Below are 18,751 nucleotides of genomic sequence, written 5' to 3' on the forward strand. Positions count from 1 at the left end.
TATCAAATTCATAGAGAAGCCACCTACACCTAATGCAAGACTTGCTTTTACTGTGACACAAAATAGGAACAACTACAGCTTACAACCCCGTGTTACTATACCAAACAAATTTCTACAATCAGGTATCTTAGTCATACATGTATTAATTTAACTTTTAATTTTCAACTGCGTTTTTCTGGGGGGAAGAACATCTTCACTAGAAGACTTTTCACAACTAAATGAAGCCTTCATCATTCCATGACTCCAAAAAATTCTTCTCCACCTCAAATCAATACAGTAAATAATTTAAAAAAATAAATACAAGATGTATGAGGAAAAAGCTAAATATGGTAATATTAAAACTTTCCTACCTAAAGCCAAAAGCAATATGTAAAGAAATATTCAAATAGGAAGCATTTGAATATACTTGTCCTCCAGGCAATTCCCCAGGTTTCTACTGATAAGCTTTTCATTTGCCTAGATTATATGCATATTATATCCATCCCTTTTTTACAGTGTTTGTTCATTTAAGGGCAAACACAAAGAAATCAACCTATCCACCAAATTATTTGCTTTTATTCTGACATATCTCACATATTCTCACATCACAGGACTGACTCTACAGAAAAAAAACCCTGCCCATAAACCAGGCTGGAAATGTGCCACTGAACAACATGCTGTAAAGACCACTTAGGTACAGAACAAACAGAATCAAACTGGTTTGTACTATGTTTACCTTAATTGAATGAGATTGTACCGGAATTATCAACTTTGGTAGAAAATTGTACCTTTTTGCTGAAATTTTAATTTTTATTTTTTTTTTGAGAACAGTACGACATTTAGGTTTTGGTGATCTGAAGTACTTTCAGAGCTTTTGACTGAGGTACAATTAATTTAAGCAATCATTTCATATCCGATTTTAACCTTTTGCAGACTTCCTCAAATTCTGAGGTTTCCAAAAAGATCTGCCTTTAAAATTTGAAACTATTTTCACTTATCAAAATTACGAGCAGCTGAAGCATTACTTAAAATATATATTTATATAACAAAATCATTCAAGCATAATGAGAGAAATAAATGAATATTTAAAAATATTTATAAGGTTAACTGTCTACTTAAAGCTATTTATGTTCTCCGAGGTGCCTGTTTACTAACATGGGCTCAAAGAAACTAAGGTACCCTTTTCTCACTGGGACAAAACTGTGCCAAAAGAAAGCTCTCCCATTAAAGGAACACTGAACTGTGGCTCAGTTTAGAATTACAACATTCGTACCAGGACACTAGGGGGAACCTGAAAACACATCACTTTCATATGCTGATGCTGCTATTAACACCATATTCTCAGTCATGGGCAGGTGATTTAGAAAATTATCAAGTTGCATATGCAAATACTGATTTGTTAAAGTAGTATGCCAAACAAAAAGCAGTTGAAAAGACTGCAATGCATATTTAATGTTTAAGAAATGAAGCAATGAAAGGAGACTGAAGAAAAGTGTGCATGCTCCCCTAAACAGTATCATCATCAACACACTGCACAACAAATTGCACCACAATACCAGACTTTTGGAACCACTTTGTCAGCAGGCATCACTTCCACTCTGACTCTCAATTTGCATTTGCAAGATGACCCCATATTTCTAAAAGCACTAAAATAATTAATTAGCATTTGGAGACAGACATTAGCAGCAGTCACAGCCTAGCACTTTAGAAAAAGAAGGATGGAGGAAAAGGGTGGTAGGTTGTCATAGAATCACAGAATGGTTTGGGTTGGAAAGGACCTTAAAGATCATCTAGATTCAACACACCTGCACGGGCAGGGACACCTTCCAGTAGACCAGGTCGCTCAAAGCCACATTCAACCTGCCTTTGAACACTTCCAGGGACGGGGCATCCACAACCTCCCTGGGCAACGTGTGCCAGTGTCTCACCACCCTCACACTATAGAATTTCTTCCTAATGTCTAACCCAAATCTACCCTCTTCCAGTTAAAAACCATTACCTCTTGTCCTACCACTCCATGCCTTTGTAAAAAGCCTCTCCCCATCTTTCCTGTAGGCCTCCTTCAGGTACTGGCAGGCCACTACAAGGTCTCCCTGGAGCCTTCTCCGAGCTGAACAGCCCCAACTCCCTCATAGGAGTCTTCATAGGAGAGGTGCTCCAGCCCTCACATCATCTTCATGGCCCTCCTCTGGACTCACTCCAAGAGCTCCATGTGTGTTCACCAATGGTTTCCTGACACTCACCCCTTCTTTTTTTCTTTAAAGAACAATTTTCTTATTTTAATAGGTCTGTGTAGTTACTGACACATTAAAGTGATGTTATATTCCAAAGCTAAGCTTTCTCAAAAAAAACAAAAAAATATTTCCGATAGTTATACATGTATGTTCTAGGTGTTGCAAACTAACTTCACTCAAGTATTTTTGACTGATGTTATCAATACAACTGCCAAATAATACATATTCATAGAAAGCACAAACCCTGAGGGTTCGTCTCTATGATCTTAAAGGTCCTTTCCAACCTAAACACTTCTATGATTTTTATGTCTAATGGAGATACATCAATGCCTACACTGCTGAAGTGTAACATCCTTAACATTTTACAGTAGTTCTGAAGGATAGATTCAAAATTTTTCAAACACTATCTTCTCTACCAAGATTTTATGAACAAAAAGCGATAAAGACAAAATGAAATATCCCTCTGCTTAGGTTCCGTTTATTGGAATTTTATGAAACTAGAGAAAAATTCTGTTATTCTAAATTAGGAAGTCAAAGACACTACGATTTTCAATAAAATAATGCTAACATATTATGTAAGAATCCACAAACAAAACTCTCCCACATTATACTGCCTTGTTAGTCAGGAACCACTTTACCAACACATCATAAGCAGGCCTCGAATTACAGCCTCTCTCTGTAACAATAACTAATAGCAACTCAAAAAACCCAAGTTACCAATAAGCATTTAAAACCAGATAACCTCACTTAGACCTAAGCTGCAAGAGAAGACAAATTGCCCTGTGCTCAATCATAGACCTGTTGTGCTGCAGCTGTATGCTGGGTGGCACTTCCTAAGATGAAAAGACGGCTTGCTTGTTGCTCAAGTGGTGTCTTACAATACTGTGACAGGATCACAGCCAATTAATTCCATTTAAAGCAAGTAATTCTGGCTCTGTTTCATCACATCTAGTCTCTGAACAACTTTAATATAAACCATTATTCCCATTAATAAAATTTCTGTCAAACTACTTGCTACAAATAATTTTAACACATTAGCTTACATAATCAGCAGAGAACACTTCAAACATGACCTGTCTCACCGATTAAGAGCTCCATGATCAACTGCACCAGTAGCTTTGCTCCTTTAACACTACATGAGCAGATTTGGACTATTTCTGTTCCACCTCCAAGAAGAGTTCATTACTGGGATTGGATTTTCTACTACTTGAATTGATATAGGAATACTGACATGTAATATAAAGCATATAACTTTTTTTGAAACTTTTGTCCACACTGGAGATGCACAATTAGGACATGACTGCTAATGACTTTTTGAAAGCATGATCACTATGTATCTCAAAAGGAAAACAGGATTATTTTTCTGTTCTTCAATTTCTGGTACTTCTAACAAGGCTGATTTCTTGGGACCTAAGGGGTTTAGAGGCACTTTGTTCAGTAATACAAGTAGCACAAGGCAGGGAGAATCAAACTTCAAAAAATAGGACATCGGGACATCCAGGACACTGTTTATAATTCAGTTTTCATTACTATCTATCTAGAATTAATACTCTGGAAAGCTGCTGTGGGACTCTGCCTAGTTATTATATAGAGAATCCATGCTGTAAAATTACATTAATCAAAAGGAACAAGGAACACACTTCACTTGGAGCTTAGGAATTCACACCAATTGAATTGAGAGATACTCGCAGAGTAACATGAGGAAAGGTGACATGATACAACTTAGAAGGAACTCAGTGTTAAGTTATATATGAAGCAGTATGTGAAACACAGAAGTATGGTAGAGTTGCAGATGGTCTCTCTCACTTGAACAGAGGGGCACTTGTCCACAGTCACCAAGAGAAACTTCTCTTAAACGCTGCAGTACAAATTGCTATCAATCTTTGCAGGTATGTGGAGAAAGCAATCCAATTTTTCACAGTTGCAAAACACATTTTTTAAACAGGAGACATCCCAGGGGAATCTTTCCACATCAGAGGAATACAGACTCACTGCTGACACTCAGTGACAACCCAATTCCTTTGAGAACATCTCTCAAGGTGAGGTTATGGATGAAAGCCAAGCAAGCTTGACTATAAAAGCCAAGCAAGCTTCTCACTATGAAAAGCACTGGATACTTTACAGAGTTGGAAACCAAAATAAAAGGGGAAAGAGGAGAAAAGTGGCCTTGTCAAAGCAATTCCCTCAGGCTCTTAACAGCTCCACAGCACCACTCCCATCCTTGACCCACACTGCTATTGGTCAGCTCTTGCCACCTCTGCAGTCTCTGTTTGGAGATACTGACACCATTATCTAGAAGTCATTTCTGAAAGCAGATACACATTTTCCTAGTTTGCTGGTGCGTTCACTGCCATTCAGTTCACCTTTTGGATCCAGCCTTCCCCAGTACTTGGAAATGGACACTTGTGACTTTACTCAAAATACACACCAGTGGTAATTTCAACTCAAAGTATCCTGCAGCAGCCTCTTAAAGAAACAGACAAGACAACAGCCTTAGCTGCTTGTGAAACTTCATTATCTAACCATTGGTCATCAACTCCCTCCAACCCTTCCCCAAAGAAAAGCAGCTATGCAGTCGATACATGAGGACAAGCAGGTAAGTGCACACCCCTTGTACGCAGTGAAGCATACAGAATATGATCTGGGAAAGTACACCTGGTTTGAGAACTACTGTTTTAACATTCAAATTCTCACCTTTACATTGCCTCCAGGACCCGGAAATTCATAATTATCAGACATCCAGCCTGGGCTACCATAAACGCAAACAGTAAATACCAGTCATACAACCAACCACTGGATGTGACGGAGAGAAATTAGTCACCTTATTTAACAAAGCAGTATATGCCAAGTTTTTTGCTGGATTAGGATTAACTAAAACCCCATATACCAAATGGTTTACAGTAAATTGGTGCCATTGCCAGTGACAAAAACATGCTCAACTTTCTTGTTTGCCTGTCTTTTCAAAACATTCTGTTCTGTCAGAGCACATAATAAAAGTAGTAGGTATATTCTTTGGCCTTGAGCATATCAAATTTCTTCAGTTCCCTATTTATATTTTGCCCTTCATTTGTGTCTTCTTCACAGCAAAGGCAAGTTACTCATGCTTGATAATTAAAAGCCTCAGACTAATACAGCCATCTTCTTCCTTAACTATAGGCCAACAAGGTACCTACCAAGAACATCTGCACTATACAGAAGTTACAAACAATTGGAATTTTTGTGTCTATAAATGGACCATAATTTAAGTACATATAATCACATCAAACAAAATATTTTCGTTAAGAAGTAGTTTTTATCATGCCAAATAAAATCATTTGGTGAAGAGCTGTGTCATTTAAAAAAAATTAAGCTAGCATCCTACCCCTATTTTTTTAATTTTCTTTCTTGAGAATCAGAAACTTAATTTTTTGGGGTGTCCTGTTCTGAAGGCTTGAATCTATAATTTTTCTTAGTTTAAAAATAAATGTTCATTCTATTAAACTCAAGGAAGACTACTCTCAACTTCTTAATAAAATGATCTTCCTCAGCTGAACTCTACCTAGAGCATCTGGGTATAAAACAAGAACAAACATTATTTATCCTTACTATATACAGAAGCATATACGGTTACATATTTCATTAAAAGCAAGCAAATTCAATCTAACTACATGAATTTACAAAATATGCTGAAAATAAACTCTGGTTATGTATCTTAAAAAATCAAATACTTGCAAGCACTTTACACAGCATCAGTAGTTAGGGCAGGTAATGGATGGCAACAACGATGCCAATAAAAAAAACACCAAACCTGGTTGATGTTCATTCTTTTTTGATTGGCATACACCACCAGTTTTCAAAACTCAAGAATTTCCACAAAATTCAGTTAGTAAGGCTTTAATAAATTTGCTTTTATTTACAATCTAAAATTAAAACTGTCCAATAACTGGTATTGTATACTTAATTTATAAGCTGCAACATGTATCTTCATGTTATTGTTATTGAACTATATGCAATTCAAACAAATATTAATTACAAGAGGATCTGCCCCTTTAATTTCCTTTTTTATATCTCTCATGGCAGGCAAGAACAGCAATGTTAATAAAAATGAAGCTGAAAAAGGAAAGGATCTCTGCTACTCTTGGGTTTTATCACTTCCTTAAATGAGTCATAACAATTCTCAGATGCTATCTGTTTGGTTTTATATAAACATTTTTAAAATGCATGGCTGGTAGGGTGTAGTCATTTGACAAACAAAATGAAGAATTTACCACCAACAGTAACACCAGCTGTGGCTATTCACTAAGAAGTTTCTCATTTCCTTTTTTGTACACCAAGTCTGTCTGGAAATATGTTTGACATGCTAAAGAAATGCATGCACTTACATAATAGTATATCCTCACAATAGTGCTGTACAAGTCACAGGAAAAAAAATGAAAAAAAAATCATTAGCCCTAAAACACGCAGTAGTTTAAGTATACTTCAAATCACCTTTTTTTTTTTTTAATAGAAACACGTAGCAATAAATCTAGCAGTAGCCTTAGTAATTCCACCTTATTGTTTAGAATGTGATATTTGAAGAGCTTGCAATCAATCTGTCCTCTGACTTCATAGGTTAGTCAGAGAATCCACAGAAGAGTAAGCTATTCCTGTTTTGGTCCAAAGCAATGCTGAGAAGCTAGTTCATAACGTAACTGTCCAACAGCTTGTTTTATATAATTTACATATTCATCTTCTTTTCATTAACAATTTTTTTTAAAAAAATAATTCCTGATGCTCTTTCCAAGCTTTTTTCTGTAGATTTACTCTTTTCATTTAAATGAAGTTGCCTTTTATGCAATATCTTTTTGCATGCAATTGGAGACTCAGTAGACTTCACATTTGAGTCTCAAAGCAATTGCCTACTACTCCTCTGAAAAGATTTAAGGCCAAAAGAGAAACCAACACACCTACAAAACAGGATATGACATGTTATTGGAGACAACGAAGCATCTTTCATAACCTGAAGTCCAAGTGAGGGCCATAAGCTGTATAATAAATGTAGCCATACAGTAAGAGGTAAAATACACATCCACATTACATAAATTATTAAAAAAATAATATTGACAGTAGCTTTTCAACTGTAACAGGAGCTGGACAGACTGCTATGGAGTCCTGCTACAGAGAAAACAGATAATCAAAGCACAACGTGAATGTTCATGAAAGACTAGGCTATTGCTGAAAATTACAAGGCTTTACATCCAGGTTCACAATGCAGAAACTCAAAACCCTGAAATGCCATGACCTGTCAAACTATCCCAAAAAACAAACACCTAAACAACTGAGTATGCAAAATCAGGTGAAAGCTGTTTTTTGTAACACCAAATACAACTTTTAAAGGGTCTGAAACTTACAATACATTCTACAGCATACTTAAGTACATCTACACTAGATTGCTTTGAACGTTTGTAAAATCTATAGTCTTTAAATGTCTTGACATTTTTAGCCAGGAAGAATTAAGCACAAAAGTGACTTGCCCCAAAGGCATCCACAACAGACATCGGTGCCTACAGCACCTCCCACAGAATGATAGCTTTTTTTTACCTATAAATAAACATGAAACTAGTTAAGAGATAAAATCTTAAGAATTAAATGAACCCTGAGATAATTACCAAAGAATGTCCAATCCTAATCCCATGCATGTGCAGTGGAAGCCATTTATTAATCACAGCTTTCTACTAAGTATAATTGGGTAACTTCGGGTAAGTCAAAATACAAAAGGTTACAAGCAGAACAGACAGTTCTCCAGGATAAAAGCGAAGATCACAAGTAGGTTACTCAGAGCAAGTATTATTGCAGCTATAAGAAGAAATGTACAAAAATAGACCTCCAAACATTGTATGAGCATAAACTGGTCTTTAGTGCTGTACTCCCATAAAAACAATTGAACCATCATGCCCCACATATGAGTTTTCCCATCTGCAGTAACGCAAGAACTACAAATATTTCTTGGTTAGATGAAAAGTACTTAGAGCTTTGAAGACCGAAATTAATCTGCCCCAAATTCATTTGGCTGCACCTTGTCCTATCTAGAAACAATAACATAATAATCTAACACACTGTATACAGACATCATTAAAAAAGCTCAAAGTATTAAGTAAAACAAGCTATACTTACAAGCTAGACTAGAAATTATGTCAAAAAATAAAAGATTCCTACTTTTAAGTGCTCTTTCTGGGGAACTAGAAAAGAGGATACTTTGCTTTTATCTAGCACTAGCATGCACCAATAGCATTATCTAGTTAAACCCCTCTGTCACAGGTGAAGCAACTAATTCTTATAACGGACTGAAACCACAGTGTTTCCATCTGCAACAAATTATGTGTACAGGTATCAGAGAGAAAAAGGATATTTAGGCTTTTCAACTGAAGCATCTTCAGTATGGCAGAATTGTCCCCCTCTACATAACACTCTTTAGTACTTAATTCATTAAGTATTTCAAGGTAAGGGAAAAAGATGTGTATTACTACAGATACATGACCCAGCAAAGCATGAACATGAAAATCAGTTGTGTTTGGTCCTCCAAGCTGAGAAGCCAAGAAGTTATGCAACATCATCAGCCAACACAACAGCACCAGCCAATTAAAACATCAATTATTATTAATAGCTGCCTTGCAGAAATAGCAGTCATTACAAGTAAGCTGACAATAATGGAGTTGTTAAAAAAAATAAGTAAGTCTTTCACACTTGCAAGTAAAACAAAACATTCACATAAATACGTGTTCTAAATCTATACTGCAAACAGAAAAGGATGGTAAAGCTTAATACTTCAATAACATAAACACGGGCACAGCACATCTCCCAGGGCTCAGCCAACAGAGGCAGCTAACAGATGTCACAGCAGTTCACATGACAAAGCTACAAAGTGCCCTGAAACACCACTCAAGATCACACAACACTTTCCCTTGCATATCAGAGATCCCAACTCCAAGAATTCCACAGTGAGGATGTTACAGTCCAGGTGCTGGGCTGCAGAAATCAGCCTCTGCTCCTCCCTGGTGCTGCTGATAGCAGTGGCCTCACCTGAGAGTGAGGTGCTGAGTGGCCAGGTGAGAGAGCTGCAGGAGTGGATGAGCACACTGCACCACAGGGAAGATAAAATGTGAGGTCCTGGGAGGTCTGCTGCTTGCTGAATAACGTTTTGGAAAGACTGAGGCTCATACAGTTCTCAAACTATTGCATTTTCATACTTAGCCATGTGGACACCAGTGACACTTCCAAAAGCAATCACTGAGCAAATCTAGAGTGACTACTGATCAGACTGTGGGTAAGGGTGAAGAGGCCCAGGCAGTGTTTCTCAGTTTCTCCAGTGAGAAGGAAAAGACTCATGGCAGACTAGATTCATCCAGAGGGTGAATATCTGGTTATTTGCAGGGCTTTTACTGTTTTGACCAGAGAAACATTTTCCAGGAACAAGGATACATCTGAAAAACTGTGGCAAGAGTATCTTTTGCCCCCAAGTGCATTAAGCTTGCAAGTAAGATTTTAAACTAGTCATGGTGGACAAAGGTTGTCACACTCAAGAGAAGTGAAGACATGAGGAACACATGTCAGAGAAGGCTCTCACTTCCCTTGTGAAAGAGGCATGTCTTGGGGCCTATGTCAAGCACTTGCATGCAAGTGCACACAGCATGGGAAGTCACAGGAGGACTCAGCCCATGCAGAGTTGCAGAGCTATAACCTCACAAGAACTAGTGAATGACAGTAGGAGAGCTCACGGTGGCTGAGCAGCTGAAATGGATAGATAGTAGCTCTCGAGAAAAGCCAGGCCAGGAAGTCCAGAAACACGCGCTTCAATCTATGCAAAGAGCTGCCTACTCCATATGCTGCTTTGCTTGGAATGAGTGATAAGACAATCGAGACCTTGGGGGTAAAATAAGAAAACTGTCCAACATAAATGAAGTGCTAGGTGTCTGCTACAGACCTCCTTATCAAGAAGCAGAAGTAGAAGAAGCCTTCATTTGAAGGCTGGAGAAAATTTCACGACTGCAGGCCTGGTACACATTGAGGCCTAAAACCACTAGCACTTGCTGGTGGAGTATGGTCAAGCACAAGCACTCGAGGAGATTCCTTACATGCTGAAAATAGTATCTTGGTGCAAGTGATCAATGAGACAACTAGTGAAGACACTTTGCTGAACCTGTTATCACGAACAAGGAAGAACCAGACAGAGAAGTGGAAGTCAAGCAGAACCTTGGTCACAGCAACCATGAAATTGAAGTTTAAAGTCTTGAGATAAGTGAGAAAGACATACAGTACAGTGCAAGACACTTAAGTAGAACATGTTTCAGCTTGTTCAGGGATCTTCTTTGTAGAATCTCATGGAAGACCATCATGGAGGGTAAAGGGCAAGCCTGTGAGAGCTGGCTGATGGTCAAAAGACTGCCCATTCCTGCATGCAGGAATTCCAGCAGGCCTGACAATGGACCAGCATGAAAGAAAAGGGAACTGGTGGCTGAGCTCACATGCAAAAGAGAGTACACAGTGGAAGCAGGGGTGGGAGGAATATACAGACATTATCTAATTGTGCAGGGGTGGAGTTAAGACAAGCCGAAGCTCTGCTGGAGTTGAACCTAACAAAGGATGTTGGAGGGCAGTATGAAGGGGAAAAGACACATTTTATTTTTTTCCTCTTAAAGTTATACAAGAGAAACAGAAAACAGATCTTTGTACAATAAAGTGTTATGCGTAGCAGCTGCTATGCATCCTTTTCTTAAACATGCAAGAGAAAATCTGATTAATCAAGGCTTCCAAATGTGAACTTGTAGTCTGATCAGTTAGCAGTAAACATGATTTACAAGCTGTACTAGCTTACTCATAACCCTGTCTAAAGTAAAGAAATCACATGTGCTTTTCTGCTTAACATGACTTGAGATCCAGAATGCAGCAGACTGAATCCCTTGACATGGCAGCAGAATTTTTGCACTGAGGAGTAATCACATACCAGAAATAGATACCAAACAGGACCTTATTACAACACCTCTAGGAACATGAGTTTGCTTTAACTTCTTTCTGTTCTTTGGTAACAAAGATACACAAACTTGACAGCCTGATGAAAGATTCTATAATCTTCTGATTGTACTCTGCTAGTGAAACAGTCATGGTGTTCAGAAGTGGCACTTTCATTGAAGCAAATTCTTAGCTTCTTCTAGCAAGGAATAATTTCTATCATTACTCTTGCCATAACCTAGGTATTTACAATCACTTTGCCGTCTTTCTTGCCATCCCAAGAGAGATCCCAGTCAAGACACAGCCTGCATATATTTAGACATTAGTCATGGAAAATGCAGAGGAACCAGCTTGGTGCAACAATGAGCAGGGGAAAAAATAAAATAATAAATGTATTCCTATTTACGGAGACAGTTTTTTCAAGACATGCTGTCCACACACACATACTCTTAATGCACACATGAACCCAGTGGAAAGGTACTGACAGAAAAAACAGTAAAGTTTACCTATGAGCTTTCAGTTCTCCCCACCTAAAAGCAGACCTCAGCTAAGAGATCCTCAGTAGTACAGTTGTACTATAGAAGGAACAGGAGCAGAGTGCAGAATACACGGTCAAACAGCAGAATTCCAACATACATCAGACGGTGGGGGATCGCTGCTCTGTAATTCCCCCTTCCTCTGGGCAGCCTCTGCCCACATGCCTCATTCACAGGAAGTTCCAGTTTGGAGGCAGACTCCAGAAATTCTGTTAAACTGAGGCAACAGTTTAACAACAGGTGTCCAACCTGGAAACTTCCACTGAAAACACTCTTTTAGTTAAAAAAACTTCCAGTCTGTTTTTAAGTTTAAACATATTTTGGTATTTCAGGATACTGTCTTAGCCATGTTGCCAACAAGTCTAGATGCCTTCCAGCACAACTACATCTCATGAAAAATATCAGTACTCATTCTATGTAATTTGTAAAAAAAACGTAAACTTCCAATGAGATTGAGTAAGTAATAAAAATAACCAAAAGAAACTGAATCACAAAAATCTCAAAGTATCTCACAACAGGAATCTGGGGAAGAATGACACACAGGTACATTACTAAGTACAAATGCGGGGGCATTTGTACTCTTTTCTTAAGAGTCAAAATATAAGAAAAACAAATATACCTTTTAGAACAGTGGATGCTGGAAGAGGATACAAATGATATAACAAGTAAGGCATTGCGATTACTTCTACTAAAATGGGACTTGCTAGAATTAACAAGCCAGGGGTGTTTCAAGGTTACGATGCATGCCAGCATTGCTAAAATAAGATAACTTGTGCCAGTATACCCAAATAGGACAACCATTCCATTACATTGCTTTGAGTCAATTTAACTTAAAGCACTGGAGTGGGAAAAACAAAATCTCAGTTTATGCTGAACAGCCTTTCCTGGACAGAAGTCACAAGAGCATCCAGACTGTCGGGTACAACACTACAATATTCTGAAATGCTACTTCAGGCAACACAAGGTGTACAAAGGTTATAAAGCTCTACTCACATTACACTGGAAAATTTACAGAGATAACACTAATTTCCGTAACGAATAAACCACTTGCTTTTTTGCACATTTATAAAAACAGAATACTGTACAATCCTGGCACTGTTATTGGAAGAATAAAACATTTACTCTTCTCTTTAGATGAAGAAATTATAAAATGAGTCATACTCTAGAAATTACTGAAAAAACCTTAAGAAATTAAGTTTTCAAAAACTTGCACAAACAGGCATGCTGATATGTAACTGAAATGGCTCCACCTACTGGTTAAAATATACAGTTCCTTTGTCCCGACGTGCTCTCTACTGCAGCAAATTTAACTCCCAGTGAAACAAGCACAAATACAGACTGTTACACAGATAATCCCTTCTAATAACTATTGAGATATGCTAGTAAGGTAGATTTTGGATGCTTGCATAATTGGATGTTTATTTTTGGTAACACAAAAAGCAGCTTCTAAGATGTCAGGATTGACTTTTTACATTAGAAAGTTGTGGTTTAAAATTAAAAAAAAGTACTATTTTCATCTAGTGCTAATTGCTAAACTCAGAAACACAAATTTAAGAACACTGTAAAATCGTCTGTAGAAGAACCAAATCTCATTTTCCATTCAGACATTCACTGATTCACAGGATCAAGTAATTTGTGATTCTTTTCTCCATATGCTTATTTAGAAAAACCTCATTTGAATCTCACTATTCTTACCACAGTTTCAAAGAATTAGCCAGACAGCTAGTAAAAAACCTGAAATGTCTCTAAACTTTATCTTTGCAGAATATGCTACAGCAAAAACATGACAGTATTCTTTAGAGATCTTCTCTAGCTAAATTCAAGTATATTTAAGTTATACTGTATTTTATCAATCACTAGCAATAGAGCAGTTCTATTTAGTAAGTAGTACTTCAGGGCCACTGAAGATCTTGCGTAACAACAGCCTTGTGTAAAGGAGATGAATACTCAAAAGTCAACAGCAATCATGGTGACATGTCAAAAGTCCACTACAGAAGCAGATCAATCACATGGCTTACAAGGCAGTAACTACTCAACTTGGTACACCCTACAACTTATTTTTGACAGCAAATAGAACTGCTGCAATGAAGCCTAATTAAAGTTCTCAAGTAACACCTGAAGTTTTTGACAGCCATGGTTAACTTTTTAAGTACTCAATAAAGCTTGCCATCCAGAGATGATCAGAGACATTGCCCATAGCCCACAAGTTGTACAAGGTATGCACCCTACCCAAACAACACAACACAGAAAAGCAGCTTGTATTTCAAAAGTCAGAGATTCAAGTCTGCACAGTTATCAAGCTAGTAAAATTCTCTCTCATAAGGTCCATTTAGCTAGTGGACTGCCACACCAGTATAACTGTATTGCTTTAACTTGTGTTCAGCCAGACGCCACAAACTCGTGGGGGAGGAGAGTTTCCTGCACAGCCCTCAATTATGCAGTACAAACATACCCTCAGTTACCCTTGTCTGGCCATGAAGAGAAAACACCAGTTCAAGCTTACTATGTTAATATGAAAAAAATTTATATGCACCAGCATAATTCCTCAGAGACCCGTCGTTTCACTTACCATCACAAAAGCCACATGTTAATTAAGAGGTCAAATAATCACACAAAAGAACACTTGCCACTACTTAACTTCGAAAATAATGTCATCCAAGACACATGGAAAGATAGGAAGTGGTCAGTTCTGTAAAACTTTGTTTTGCAGTACTGATGCTACTTACATTCTTACATATGAAGTATCACCAAGATAAATGAAGACATAGAATATATTTTAAAAGAATTGTTTCAATAACCACATAAGAGAGTAATACATAGCTAGACGAAGTTACCAAGCTATCTGAAACGCAATACCCAGAACAAAGCTTAGTTCAGAAACCACATATTCCAGTCCAACTACCAAAAATTACCTGGTTCTTCCTTGAAATTAACTCATGAAAATGAAGTTGTATTTGAGATCTTTCTTGAAAAGGTACTTTGTGGGTTTTATTATTGAACTGTTGAAGTTGTAACCAGCAGCAGATTCTGACAGTTAGGATACTTCTCAATTTGTGCGTTTTTTTATTTCAAGTGGCTCTGACATCTGTTACCCCAATATTCCTATAAGCCTTCACAGGTTTTGTTATGGATCTGAGAAGCTGGAGTACCACACACTATCCTGTTCATTACAATGATGCATCAGTATAAAGGAAAGAACAGACCCACTGAGGTAATGATAGTCTGTTGGCGAAGTGGGCTGTACCTGAAGGAGTCTTGAAATGAAGCCTGAAGTGAAAGCCCAAAGCTGTCACTGAAACACAACCACTGTAGAACAGGAAAGTCTAAAACCCACTTGATACTGTGCATGCCAAGCTGTTAAGAAAAAAAAAAAACAAAAAAAAAACAACAAAACACAGTAGCCAACCACAAAGCCACTTCAGAAAAAGCACAGGGACACCAATGCCCTCTTCAGTGAGATAAGCAGACCATACACCTGTAATGCTTTCATCAGGAGAGCCAGAAGGAGAAACCTGGAAATATACCCTTGTCCAACAAGAGTCACTTTCAGTTCTACCACCATCTACAGTAGAACAGTGATAAAACCAGATTGGTTTCATTGAAAGACACAAAGAAACATACACACCCATTAAGTAGTCATACTTCGTAGTCCAAGACCTCGATGAACCTTTCAAATACTGAAGCAGAAGTTTTCAATTTTTTAAGAAAACAAGTATTTTGAAAATATTACCTGCAAAATACCTAGAGACAGAATGCCTACAGCTGTTGCAAAGAAACCCACCAAACTATCCAGTTATGAACATCAGCATGACAAAAGCTAGAAGGTAGAACCAAGATCACTGGTACACAGTATCAAGCATTTTAATACCATCACTGTTGCAGCCAAACTCACCACTGTACAGAAAGCAACGTACTAACATGCTCCACTCCTATTTAAACAAGACAAAAAAGAATTACTATAAATTGAGGGAAGAGGAGAAACAGGACAAGCATACAACTCTTTACTGTCTCACAACCTCCACTGTTGCTCATCCATTTACTAACCTCTACGTATCTGTCTTCCAATGCTGGTCCAAACTCCTTTTAAGCCCACAAAAACTTCTTGTGCATAGATCATATAGCAAGTATACCTATGAATTCCCTACACTCAAGGAAGAGCCAACTTCTTTTGTCTTTTCCAAACCTACCACCTAAGTCTGATTTGACCATGTGTCTCTTCCTCCATCTTCATTTGCTCTTCCACAGGAGTTTTATAGAGCCTTTCCATATCACTGTCCCAACACCTCTACTAGGCTGCAAGTTCTAGCCTGTTCACAATAATTTCTCACCTAGGAACATCTAGGAATTCGTATCTTGTCACCTTTCAGTGAACCTTTTACAGTAATACTGTTGTTTGTTTTTTTTTTTAAGATGAGGGCCAGAAGTGCTTACAGTACATCAGGTCTTCTTCCTATAGTATTCTCTAGTCATCCCAAACATTCTGACCATTGATTACTTTCTGTTTGTAATAACTATGTTAGGCACTTCCTTCACCTCCCCCTTCCAACTTCCATGTACACATCGGCACCAAGCAGTTCCTTAAAATACCAATGTCCTAAACACTTGATGATTCTCTTCTTTAAGACTTGACCTAAAATACAAAACAAGGAAAGTTAAAAGGTACTATACACTTTTGATGAAATAAAACCAGTGGGAGGAGAGCTGATTGACAGAAGTGCTTCTCCATACAAGCACCACCAGAGCTTATTTGTTACACATCTAATACTGCACAAACACAGAACCTCTTGATTCACCAACACTGAAGGAAGGAAGATGTCCTGGTTCAAGCACTAGGGAGTTCTTTGTTTGATCACAATTTGGTTTTTTTTGTATTTTAAAGCCTCACTGGTGAAGTTCTCAGATTTGATGCACACCTTCTACAAAGTCCTTTCATCTTACTGAGATGCTTTTTTCAGAAAAGAACTATGCACACTTAAGCAGTTTCAGAAAGCACTGCTAGCAGGAAGGTGGTCTGTATTACCAGAAGCACAGCATTATAAAAATGAAATCAAGTTGTATTGTCAAAAATACTCATATTTTGGATTTGGTAGCTTTTGTGAACAAAAAAAAAAAAAACATCCCTTGCATACAAAAGCCACAACAAATCCAATATTGCTACACTATGTTTTGCCCAAAGATCAGAATGTCCTGTATTTCCTTTGAGCCATTTACTTGGTGAGTTTTCCCCTAGAAAAGCATTTTTTTTCTGGTTCCTACCAATTCTTCTGTTCTCTCACTTTTCTAACCGTTTCAGTTTTGTCTCAGCAACAGTTACCTCCTGCATACACACTTCAGCACTAAGGCCAAGCTTCTGACTAGGTGTTGCTGCTGCAAGGATACCCACCTTGGACCACACCACTGAGCACCTCTGTGCAAAACACCTACAAAAAATGACCATGCAGTAGTACAGCAACTTACGCATCTGTCCCAAAAGCCCCTAGTTAATTCCTGTTACAACACAATTTAAATTAACTCATGTCGGGCCTGACAAAGAAGCACTCAGGGCACACTGACTTTCATGAAGTCTGCAACGCTTTTCATTTGGATTCACCTGAGGGTAACCATTAGCATCTTCCACTGTAACTCCATACACACTTGAAGCCTAAAGTTTTTGCAACTTGCTCCACAAAGCCTAGCATCTCTTTAATAAACAGGAGTACTCTCCTGCCAGCTAAAAGATACCTCCTACGGAGAGGCAAGGTAGTTTTAACACCAATTAAACCTATCAAGCAGTCTGCTCTTATCAAGAATTCATCTTGAACAAGCTAACATGAATTGGGAACATGTCTTTTTGGGGCAGAGACAAAGAGAGTGGAGAAAAAGTCTAAAACAGATCTACAAAACCTTTAGAGGTGAGCCCATACATTAATTTTTTTAAGCAATATACAAAAATTGTAAGAATCCTAGGAATGTGCAAAATTCATGGACCTCTGAGCCACAAAGTTGTCAACACTCGTAACAAAGGAAAGACACACTAAACACACTGATGTCACAGGAAGCTAGCACTTCATTAGACTGCCAATTTTATCAAAGGTGACTCAAATCTCCCCTTGAAGAGTAGCGGAAAGACGGTGCAAAACACATGTTTTCAATGTTGTGTTTCTGTCCATCACAGAACTCTTTGTGACACAAACTACACATCCCTCCTCTTAAGGCACTGAAAACCAGTTCCCGTGCGACACCTTTTCGGAAAAGGCCTTGAAGGAGAATATCAGAGGAAGGGCTCAGAGGCTCATTAACAAAATCCAGACCTTGAGTCATCTGAAGGGAGGGGAAATTACAACTGTGGAACCACATGTATTTTTCAGTAGCACAGGAAGTAAGGCAACACATGTCTGCTTCACTTAGCCACTGGCTCGGGAAGGAAATTCACCCAAGCTCCGTAGTTCTATCCATCTCCCCGCACCAACGCTCCCGTCCCCCTTCTCCCCGAACCCAAAACCTGGAAACCCGCCGGGGATCCCTATCCCCCACCTGACCCGACGAGGCGGCCGCGCAACACGCGGACAAGGGGAAGCTCGCGGCTTGCCATGTGTGCGCACTTCTTCCTCGCCCAGGAACTCGTCAGCGAGCGGGGCCGGGGGCAGGGAGAAAGGCCCGGCCAGGGGCGGCCGCGCCGCCCACCGCCGCCGCCGGCCCCGGCCCCGCGGGGCTCTCACAAAGGGACGGGGGTGGGGGGGGGGATGGCGGGGCCGGCGCCCGGCGCGGCGCCCAGACCCCCGGTGAAACAAAGGCTGCGGCCCCGCCGCCCCGGGGCGGGCGGGGGGAGGGGGGCGCGGGCACGGCCGCGCGCACGAGGCCGGCACGCGGGCACACCTGCGCCCCCCCCGCCCGGCAGCCGGAGGGGCCGCGGAGCCCCGGGCGCTCAGGTACCGGCGGCGCCGCTTCCGCGTCCTGCCGCCGCCGCCGAGGGTCCCCGCCGCACCCAGCAGCGTCCCCGTCCTCGGACAAAAGGCGACCGGGACGTCCCGACCCCGCGGCGCTGCCCCGCGGGGGCCC

General features: G+C 39.4%; 2 protein-coding genes across 14 annotated transcripts in view; one reads left to right on the forward strand and one right to left on the reverse strand.

The window, feature by feature from the left end:
• CMC1 (C-X9-C motif containing 1) overlaps positions 1-18,751 on the forward strand; it is a 957,521-nt gene that overhangs the window by 630,578 nt on the left and 308,192 nt on the right. The window lies entirely within an intron of this gene.
• SLC4A7 (solute carrier family 4 member 7) overlaps positions 1-18,751 on the reverse strand; it is a 95,379-nt gene that overhangs the window by 76,476 nt on the left and 152 nt on the right. The window lies entirely within an intron of this gene.

The sequence above is a fragment of the Apus apus genome, chromosome 2 (assembly GCF_020740795.1).
Source record: "Apus apus isolate bApuApu2 chromosome 2, bApuApu2.pri.cur, whole genome shotgun sequence".
Classification (NCBI taxonomy): Eukaryota; Metazoa; Chordata; class Aves; order Apodiformes; family Apodidae; genus Apus; species Apus apus.